Raw genomic sequence first — 12307 nt, 5'->3', positions numbered from 1 at the left:
ATATAGTTTATTAGCTTTCTGCTGCTTTACCTACATGGGGTACACGATTTCTAACAGACTTCGAAAAGGGAGGTTTTCAATTTTTTTTTAAATGTCTGTTACCTAATAACTTTTCCTGGGTAAATCGATTTCGATGACTTTTTTAATCAAAAAATGATGCTTATCATGTGGTCCCATAAATTTAATCGAGATCTATTAAGTACTTCTTGAGTTATCTTTAGTTATTATATGTTATATATCCGTATTTAATTAACAATTTTTTTCGTTGACCTACGTTCTATACCTCAGAACTTTTTACTAGTTCTACTTATTTTGATGGTTCTTTCTTTATTCTAAAGGTAATACTTGTCATGTGATTTCATTTAAATTTGATAGAGAGACCAAGAAACTTTGCTCACTTACTCACCACAGAAACACAAAACTGCTCAAAAGCAGTATTTTATGCATAGTATGTTTAAACATATTTAGTTTTTTATTTCGTTGCCCATGGGAATTAAGCCGACTTTAGGGATAACAAGGGTACAGTATTCAATTTCGTAGAATTAATATAATTCATACCATTTTTATTTATGTAATTTTTTCTTATTTTCTCTTTAATGTAAATTGTAATTTATTGAATATTTTATTTATTTAAATTTTCTCCACCTTATTTAATCCTTTATCTTTTATGGCACTGTGTAAGTATACTCACACTCAACAGCCCCCATGAGGATTTTCTCCTGTGTCGGGGGTCCAGAAACACACAATACGCAAGCACAAACGCCCAGACTACGACAAACATGTATATGACCTAAACAAATATCTGTCGTGAGCGGGACTTGAACCCGCGACCGCCACCGCATCAGCTAGTGCTGTGATCGCTACGCCAATTTGCGTCGTATATGAAGTATGAAAAAAATGGCAAAGTATAAATACATGCGGTGTAGAAAAATAATAACTTATTTGAATTCTATCATGAATTTGTGATCTGTCAAATAATTACCGATACATCATCACAAGTAAATCGTACAAATGATAAAGGCAAAAAATATGAAACGTAAAACCATTTAATGCAACTGGGAAATCACTTATAATGAATGCTATTTGATATTCGCATATATTTACTGTCCGCGTCCTATTATAATAATGATGTTATATCAAACGAGGTATATGGAGATAAAAGAAAAAATGGAATACTAAAACAATGCCTTTTTTGTTTGTATCGCAAGGGAACCCCTTTACGGGTGATAATCAGGACGCCCGGGTTGGCAGTTTTAGACCGCATGTCAGCTTCAGCACTTGGGGGTGCAATACCGACCAAACCCCTGCGGGAACCTTCAGCCGCTTTAATTGGAGAGTTCCGGATCTGCAGGCAACAGGATCCACTAAAACAATGCCTACCTATTTGTGGACAACACTGTTGAAGAAGTTTAGCCCCAACCTAAATGTGCGGTGTGAAGTTGGCGGAATTGTTCTAGAGCAATTTCGTCAACTCCACAATTGTTTCATTATCATCCTTATTATAAATGAATTTCGTAACATAGATTTGCATATAACGTCTGTAAGGTCCAATTCTATACATTCAATTTTTGAATGACACAGCCTCTAAAATAAAAGACGACATCCAAAAATGTTTCTTTTTTCGTTGTTATCTGTCTATTTATCTATATGTCTCCTTTTTTAGCTGGGAAATGCATTTACGCACTTTTTTTACGTGGGGAAAATCCATCATGGATGTCGCTGTGGTTCCCAAGCGGCGCACACCTCCAGCGTTTGGAGCACCGTATCATCTGGCGCTCCTCACTCGTGGCAGGCTGGAGTCGCCTCCCGTCTCGTGATTTGGTGCAGGTACTTATCGAAGCATGCATTTACGCACTAGCCCAATCGCCCGGAGGTAACGGAAGTGCAGGGCTCCCGGTGCGGTCAAAAAGCACACGGACTACCCACTAAAGCACAGTGGTGCCATTTCGTCATTTTGGGGCGCCACATCTACATGTCTCCTAATTTGTCTATCAGTATCTTGACATATCATGTTGTGAATAAAAATAAAATGTTTCTTAACCTAGATATATTACGGTAATGCGATAAAATAAGTGTTTTCGTATAGATCAAAGTCTTAAAAGTTAAGTGGGTGTCGTAAAAGGCGATTAAGGGATAACACAGTTCAGTTCCACTACCACCTGCTGGCTTTGAAATACACAGGCCGAAGACGAGCAGCGTCTTCGGTGTGACAAAGCCAGCCCTGCGGTCACCAAACCGCCTGCTCAGCGTGGCGACTATGGGCAAAACACACGAGATCACGCCATTTTTGGCGCGAACTTAGAGAGGCCTATGTCTAGCAGTGGACTGAGATAGCTGAAGTGAAAGTCTTAAAGGTATTTTTCAGTGTTGTAAAAGTAATAATAACGTAATTTGTTGACTCTGAAATTAGGGTTGAGGATAATCTAAGCCACGCAAACTGAACCGGTGTTAATTATGAAACTTTTACATGACACTATTTGAACTGTATCACAGGGGTCATACAACCACATATTGCACTTGGACATTTAACTGGCAAAACTTTATTCATTTCGTTTAATAGCAGACTCTGGGGGAAAAGAGTATTACGAAGCAGCACGGTATTGTATCACCAAGGTTACATTTTGTGTAAAATTAGGAAAAAGATTTCGCCGCGATCAATATTTTAACTAATCTTGTGTTTGAAGGTAAAAGTAGGAAAAGAACGACAAAAGAAACTATTTCTTTTAAATACAATAAATACATTTTCGAAGTTTCCATCTGTAACTTAGCTATGATAATTGTGTTTGCTTGCAAAAGAGAACAAACCGACTTCAATTACATCGACCAGTAATACAACGTAGGTAGACGAAAAAATAGTCAAGTAAATACGCGTTAGGTATTAATGATAACTCAAAAAGCGATTGTCAGATCTCAATAACATTTAAATAAGACTACACGACACCTTGCTATTAAAAAAAAGAATCATCGAAATCGGTACACCCAGTAAAAAGTTATGAGGTAACTTAACATATAAAAATATACAGACGAATTAATAACCTCCTCCTTTCTTAAAGTCGGTTAAGAAAGTTATATAAATTTATATTCTCTTCCGCTTTCATACTCAAACATTCTTAAATCGGTTACTCTTTGCTATATGAAATTCCTTACCTCCATAAAAACCCCTTTAGATAATAATCAAGTGAAGGGACAGCTGGCGTCTTTTATAACATTCCTGACACGCCTTTGGGTAAAAATATGGCCAGGAAAATATTGTATTGAGGATATTGTAATACATATTGGTTCGAATATTTTTAAATGGGATGGGCGGGTAGAATTGAAACTGTCAAGACGTGTTTTTAACTGCTCCTCAATTATATTATAATTTATAGTGTTAATTTTATATATTTATGCTATAATAACTATTCCTTGCCTTGGTTGACTATTACTTCACACTCTCACTCACTAAACAAAATGGATTCATCAGTTGAACTAGTTTTGAAGACCATGGAGGAGCTCTCTTCTTCAATAAATAGCCGGATGGAAGAGTTCGAAAGGCACATCCCTGCTACTGCACCATCCAACCCCACCGTTAAGACACTTAGTTCGGAGTTCTTCACATTTAAGACATTGGTGTGGAAGGCTTTGAGTGTGTTGAAGGCCCAAGTAGAACTCTTAATACTTGGCCTGGATCGCGTGGAGACACACTCACGCAGAAAAGTTCTACTTCTGCATGGAATCAAGGAGGATCCTAGTGAGGATATAATGAAGAAGACTCTCGAGGTGCTAGTCGATCGTATGAAGCTGACGGGTGTAAACCTAGATTCTTTCGAAGCCTGTCATAGGCTGGGTGCTAAGAAAGACAATGCACGGCCAATTCTAGTGCGTTTTTCTTCTCTACAGCTTCGTGCCAAGGTTTGGAGATCGAAGACCTCATTGAAGGGGACTAAGATTAAGCTTTCTGAGTTCCTCACCAAAGCTCGTCAGGACATATTCGCATCGGCTCGCAATCACTTTGGACTGAGAAAGTGTTGGTCAGCAGATGGTGTTATAATTGTTCTGCTGCCGGATAAATCACGAGCAAAGGTAACATCGACCTCTGAGCTGAAACAATTAATTTCGAAGCATCCTAAAGTTTCCACGTCGCAAGTTAAGGACGATTAGTGTTTATGTGCTTTTACTCATCCTGGTTTGTTTATTTGTTTTTGTAATTTGTATAGTTATCGGTTCCATGTGGGTATATTCATCTTTTCTTTCTTTTTTCACTTTTTAACGTATGTAACTATCAATTAATTATTTAAAAAACTCAATTTATAATTACTACCTGCTATCTATTGTTAATATTGTTATTATATCTCATACGTCAAATGTCAATTCTGTCACTGATGTCAAAACTATTGCGTTCGGATACTCCACATGGAACATGTGCGTATAATAATTTAGTCTACTAATTGTTTTTTTTTTTCTTCCTTTTTTGTTTTTTAACTGTATTTATTGCAGTCAACCCATGGGTGAGGATACTGTATTTCAGTCAGTATCAGTGTATTTTAGTTTCAATATTTCAGTATTCGTTTTTATACTTTATAATTTTTTATTTTATTTTTTGTATTTTATTTGGGTCTTATTTCATATTTATAAATTATTATATTTTTTTTTTATTTATATCTTTTTTTAAATTATTTTGAGAGAAAATATGATTGAAGATGATTATTTCACTTGTTCTTCGGATGAATTCGAGAGTGCGGAAAATAGTTGCAACACCTCTATTTCTGATTCCGAAACACTAGCAGACAAATTATCTCATGTCTTTACGAATCAGCGGAATTTCTTATCCTTGGTGCATATAAATGCGCAGAGCATACTTGCTCACTATTCTGATCTTCTCACATCTTTTAGCACTAGCACTGCTGATTGCATACTTGTCTCTGAAACCTGGCTTAAGCCATCCATCCCGTCCACTAGTTGCTCTCTTCCTGGCTACCAACTATTCCGTAATGATCGTACGGATCAGGGTGGCGGAGGCGTGGGAATTTTCCTTCGCAGCTGCATCCCAGCTACTGTAGTTTGTTGCTCATCTTCGCATGTATCAGGGACTCTTGAATATCTTTTTGTAGAAATTATCATCAACCACAGAAAACTCCTATTGGGGGTTCTTTATAGTCCAAATGACAAAGTTAATTACTTTAACAACCTGGAGAATATTCTTGAGAGCTTAGTTCCTAATTATGAGCATATAATTTGCATGGGCGATCTTAACACATGCCTTCTAAAAAATGATAGCAGAGCACAAACATTACTTTCGCTTACCTCTTCTGTTGATCTTCACCTCATACCTATATCTGCTCCTACTCACCACTTCCCTAACTCAAGACCATCCCTTATTGACTTAGCCTTTGCCTCCAACCCCAATCTTGTTTCATCTCATGGACAAATGACATCCCCTTTCTCCTATCATGACCTAATTTTCCTAACATACAAAATACGTCCTCCCAAAATCAGAGACAAAGTTCTCCTTCAGCGGAATTTTAAGCAGATGGATCTGGAACGTTTAAGAGAGGATGTGAGGAACATCGACTGGTCAACTATATACAATGCAAATGACATCAATACCATGGTTGAATCATTAACTGCTGAGCTGATTAAGATCTATGACGTACATGCCCCCATTAGACCAGTACGAATGAAACGGGCGCCAGCCCCATGGTTGTCACCTGTCATTAAAAAGACCATGGCTAAACGTGACAGGGTCAAATCTGCATATAAAAAATTGCCGACGGCTGATAATTTGTCTAAATATAAAACTCTACGTAACCTCTGCAACAGGATGTGTAGGGATGCAAAACGTCGCTACATACATAACTCAGTTCAGAATCGTACCCAAGCGCAAGTTTGGAGATTCTTACGGTCGCTAGGAGTAGGCAAACCCTCTGATGCTTGTCAAAGCTCAGTGGATCCTAATATTTTAAACACTCACTTCACCACTCCACCTCTCACTTTAGACGCCAATGTTAAATCATCCACTCTTTCTATTTTAAATAGTCAGGCTCCTACCGACCTACCTCAATTCTTCTTCAAATCAGTCAATGCAGAAGTGGTAAAGAAGTATGTCCGCTCTATCTCCACCAAGGCCATTGGTAGTGACAATCTCAGTCTTGAGATGATTCTTCCGGTGCTGGAGGACATTGCATCTGTGATCACGCACATAATTAACTTCTCACTGTCATGCAATGTTTTTCCTTCGCTCTGGAAGAAGGCAGTTGTCATTCCACTACCTAAAACCTCAAATCCCTCTTGTCCTGCTCAATATCGTCCTATTTCTATCCTTCCCATTTTATCCAAGGTCCTGGAATCTATAGTTCACCAACAACTCTATTCTTACCTTATTTCCAACTCTCTACTATGCCCCTATCAATCCGGTTTCCATCCTTCCCACAGCACTGTTGGAGCGCTTTTGAATGTGACGGAGGATATTCGGTGGGCTATGGATAGCACCAAGCTCACTGCAATGATTTTGTTAGACTTCAGTAGCGCTTTCAACTCTGTAGACTACGACATACTTCTTGGCACTCTTCGTGCAGTTAACATCTCCCCCACTTGCATTGGCTGGTTTCACTCATATCTTTCGGGACGTCAGCAGTCTGTAACGACTGATTTTAACTCATCGAATTGGTTGACCCTTACTGCTGGTGTCCCACAAGGCGGCGTACTTTACCCGTTACTTTTTTCTATATTTATTAATAACATCTCCAGTGCTATTTCTTCTCCCTTCCACCTGTATGCAGACGATTTACAAATATACCGTCACTTTGGACTGTCTGAGTTGCATGAGACTATCAATCTCCTTAACAATGACCTAGCTGCAATCTGTCAATGGGCCAATTCGTTTGGACTTATTATAAATCCAGCAAAATCTCAAGCAATAATTATCGGTAGCAGCCGTTTAAGAAACCGTATTGCCTAGGAAACAGTACCTCCAGTCTTGTACTGTGGCACACCGATACCATACTGCGACAAAGTTAGAAACCTAGGCTTGATTTTGGACAAAAACTTATCGTGGATAGCTCATGTCAACGAAGTCAGCCGAAGGATGCACTACACCTTCCACTCTCTTAAGCGTCTCCAATATTTTCTTCCCTTTCAAACCAAAATTCTGCTTGCGCAATCCCTTCTTTTACCTATCCTCGATTATGCAGATGTGTGCTATTTAGATGTGACAAAGGAGCTACTTAATAAATTAGAGCGTCTACAAAATCTTGCGATACGCTTCATCTTTGGTTTACGTAAATACGATCACATCACCCAATTTCGCACTCAACTTAAGTGGCTCCCAATCCAACTTCGCCGTGATATGCACATCCTTTCTTTTCTCTATAACATACTCCATGACCAAAATGCTCCCTCCTACCTTCGGTCCCGTTTCCTTCTTTCTCCTACCCCAACACGATCTAGAAGGTCTTGCATCACATCGATGCTCGAAGTCCCCAGACATAACACCAACTTCCTCCTCAATTCATTCACAATACGCGCTGCAAAACTTTGGAACCATCTACCGAGAGTGATCCAAGACAGCACTTCAATTTACGCTTTCAAGGACAGGCTAAGGAAACATCTTCTCTCCGAAGCTATGAATCTCTCATAATTGTTGTACTCTCAATATATGTATGTATGTATGTATGTATGTATGTATGTATGTATGTATGTATGTATGTATGTATGTATGTGTATGTATGTATATGTGTATGTATTTATGTATGTATATGTGTATGTATGTATTTATAAATGTAATTACGCATGCATATGTGCATGTAACTGTGTAAGTATTTAAGTATATATGTATTTTATATCACAAATGCGCTTATGAGTCCCGCGATAACATTTTCTCTCACCACCATGGGTAGACTGGTAGAGATCTCTTACAGAGATAAGTTCGCCCTTGCCAACATTTTTTGTAAACTTGTAATTATGATGTTTTTTTTAAAGTGCAATAAAGAATATATATATATATATAGTCTTGGTTTTTCTTTTATCCCTGAGTTATTTAATATTTTTTTCCAGTATGTTTTGCAGCTAAAAGTAAGAACTATACCACTGTTTTATATTGAACTAGCTGTTACCCTGCGTGCGTTGTTTTTTTCTATTTTGTTTTGTCGTATTACCGCAGAAAGCTTTGTAGGCTCACGCACAACGCTGCTGAAGATTATGACATGATCAAATGCATAGTTTACGATTCTATGAAGGTCATACAGACAAACATTCAATATATATCATTACAGCCTATACAGTCCACTGCTGGACATAGGCCTCCACAAGTTGACGCCAAAAATAACGTGAACTCATGTGTTTTGCCTATAGTCACCACGCTGGGCAGGCGGGTTGGTGACCGCAGTACTGGCTTTGTCGCAGCGAAGACGCTGCTTGTTATATACCATAACCTTGTTATCCCTTAGTCGCCTCTTACGACACCCACGGGAAGAGAGGGGGTGGCTAAATTCTTTAGTGCCGTAGCCACACAACACAATTCAATATATACATAAAACACAATTATTATTATATTTACGAGGTAGCACAATTATTTTGAAAATTAAATGCGTTAGGTTGTTATTGTGCTACCCATATATGTGTTTACGAACATGCGTCTAAGTTAAAGAATAAACGTATAACAATAACACGTTTGTAACGGTTCATATTAAAAAAGTTACACTCATACAAATCCTCGTTTCATAAAAGTTTAGACATTAAAATGAATATAACATTAATCAAACATTTTATTAATTGTACATCACCTGATAAATGAACTTCGAAATATTAATTTATTACTTAGATTGATGATCAATCAAATTATCACAAGAAATTTATTAGCTGGTTAATTAGATGGTAAACGTGACTTTATTTAAGAAGTATAAATTGTTAAATTTTATCGACTTAAAAAATGGTTTTTAAAGCCTTTAAAACACATATAAACGACTAGCTGTGCCCGCGACTTCGGCCGCGTGGGATTTAACAAAAAAGTTATTGTTCAGTTTGCAGAGCTATAAGATATATAACTATCCATAATAACAATAGCCTAAGTTACTCCTTATTACATCAGCTACCTGCCAGTGAAGTATCGTCAAAATCGGTACAGCCGTTTCAGTGATTAGCCGGAATAAACAGACAGACAGACGGTCAAAATTTGTAAAAATGTTATTTTGGTATATGCACCATATAGATTTAGAAAAAGCGGTTATTTTAATATTACAAACAAATACTCCAATTTTATTTATTTGTATAGATTTACTGTAGTGCTTCATGCTCTATACTTAATTGTATTAAATGTCAAAATGTTTAAACAATTTACAAGTTTGTGCTACCGTTGGGGACCAATTAGGATTTCAATTAGTGACCGTCTGTATGATAAAAAATTAAGTTTTTAATCTAAACAATATCACAGCACAATTTACGGCGTCTGAACGGTATAACATTGGACAATTCAGTTTATTTAGTGAATGTAAGACACGCTTCAGCCTGTAATATCCCACATCTGGGCATAGGCCTCTTTCCCCATGTAGGAGAAGGATCAGAGCTTAATTCGCCATGCTGCTCCAATGCGGGTTAGCGGATATGTTCACTACTATGAGTAGCGATTGCTATCAGGTGTACATGATAACAACCTGGACCGACGGCTTAACGTGATCTCCGAGGCACGGTTGGGACAAGGACTGCACAAACACCCAGACCACGGCAAACATCTGTATGGCCAATACAAATGTTTGTCACGTACGGAAATCGAACCCCTAACCGCCAGCGCAACAGCCACAAACCAGTACTGTGACCGTTGCGCCAACGCGTCGTAAGGGTGCTTAATAAATAGGTACCTGGGTGACCGAGCTTAACTCGGTATTATTAGTAAATCATGTTTTTTAGAAATCATATTTAAATACTAATTACATATTTATAAAATATGAATAATATTTTTTTACCGACGATGATAAAAATATAAATAAATATAAGAAATCAAAAATAAAAAGAATAATTAAAAAATAAAAATTATTAATAATATTTTTCGATTTTACATAGATTATTAAATAAAAAATAATCAGTGCAATTAGAAAAAAAAAGAAAAAATAATAATTGATCGAGGATTTGAAACATTGTCTTTTCGGTCAGATCGCGACCGGCCGATTTCCCACCTGAGCTATTACAACTTTACTGACAGGTGCGAAATTTACCTTCGTATTCTAACGAAATTTTTTCACTGTCTAAAAACTGGGATAAAACGACATTATATAAAAATGAATCCTGGTTAGATTTATTTATCTCCCCCGAAATTCCCTGCACACTAAATTTCATAAAAATCGTTGGAGCCGTTTCCGAGAACATATATATATACATACAAGAATTGCTCGTTTAATAGCATAAGATTTAATGAAAATGACGGATGAGAGTTACAGGGATAAAATATACTTAGAAAAATTTCAGTTATCACACGTGCACTTAGAAATGCTGGAGTGTAATAGGAACACAGAAACACTTGACTCGTTTTACTAACAAGCTCCTAACTAGTTTAAAAAGTTATTACATCTTCCGTAACAGCTTAAGTTTGTTTAAAGTACTTCTTACCTTAACAAGCTTTTTAAATTATTTTTCTATTTGTTTCATCCGAGCTTTTGATTACAAAAGTGTTTTATATTTAAACGAAAATAATGAAGTAAAACACAGTAAATAATTATTGTTATATAATGTGTAAATTATAAGCAATTTATGTATTTCTTTTTGAAAAAAATCATCCATTATATTTAATCGCGTGCGAAATATGCAAAATATATACTATAAATAAAACAAATAAAAATATTAAAAAAAAATATAACAGTTTCCATTACTTTTTACATTTGCTAATTGTTTTAACATTCATATAATTGATAAGTAACTTTTTAAATGAGATAAAGTCACGATATACCTAGATGTTAACTTAAATTGTGATATTTTCTTTATTTTAGTACTAAATTGGGTGTTTTTAAATTTGTAAAAATAACAACTCATTTTTTTAAGCTAAATCAATAATAGCGTTGAAAAAAAAGCCAATAAAAGACACACCTTTATAAATAAACCAAACTAAAAGTAAATAAACTTATCAAATTAGTGTATTGTCATCGTTCCTCGATAAGTGTACTAAGTTTAAAGGGAATCTGAACGTTTGAAGTGGGTCAAAATTAAGTCCAAATGAATCTGTTACAAACATACATACGTACAGGTGAAGCTAATAAAAAGCGTGTAAAAATAATGACATGTAATATAACGAATAGACGTTTATTAAAATTAAATATACGATACATACATACGAACTGCGCTTAATAAAAATAACGACACAATTTAGAAAACTCGTTATAACGCTATCACCTTAGACAAACGCTGACCTATGACCTTAGATAAAGAAACCTGTGTCTAAATCTATGACATTATATGTTGTATAGCATATTACATGTGTAACGTACTTACAATAAAGCAACCGTTTATATGGAACGTTACACTCGAAGGATTCGATGTTTTCATTGCAATTGAATTTTCCGAGAACTACTTCATACTGGACATTTTAATTTAACTTACGGGGTAAACCAATGAAATCCGATAGCCGTCACATTTTATGAATAAATAAACTGCCCGAAATGCTATCAATCATTTAGCCATTATTTGAAATCAGTTTAGATTTTTTTATTAATTTTTTTTTTTTTTTTTTTTTGGCATAAAACAATTCATTTTGTATATGAAAAAGAAATACTTAATGACAATTATGTGAATCAAATACGCGTTTACAAAAATTACACAAAAAGTTCGTTCGCATAAGTTTAGTTCGCATTAATTTTATTTATTTACCCCATTACTCGAAAAGTACTTAGGTATTAAAAGTCAATTAAATTTAAACAGGACTACTTGACACGCCGAAGCGTTGGCGCAACGGTCATAGCCATGGATTGTACCTGTTGCGCTGGCGGTTGCGGGTTCAATCCCCGCACATGACAAACTTTTGTATTGGCCATACAGGTGTTTGCCGTAGTGTAGGTGTTTGTGCAGTCCTTGTGGGTCCCCACCGTGTCTCGGAGAGCACGTTAAGCCGTCGGTCCCGGTAGTTATCATGTACACTTGATAGCGATCGTTACTCATAGTAGGGAATATATCCGTCAACCCGTATTGGAGCAGCGTGGTGGATTAAGCTCTGATCCTTCTCCTATATGGGAAAAGAGGCCTATGCCCAGTAGTGGGATATTACAGGCTGAAGCGTAATTGACACGCACCATCTTTCGATTAAAAAAAATCATCAAAGTCGGTCCACCTAGTTAAAAGTTCTGAGGTAACA

The sequence above is a fragment of the Melitaea cinxia genome, chromosome 6 (assembly GCF_905220565.1).
Source record: "Melitaea cinxia chromosome 6, ilMelCinx1.1, whole genome shotgun sequence".
NCBI lineage: Eukaryota > Metazoa > Arthropoda > Insecta > Lepidoptera > Nymphalidae > Melitaea > Melitaea cinxia.
This window is presented reverse-complemented; position numbering follows the sequence as displayed.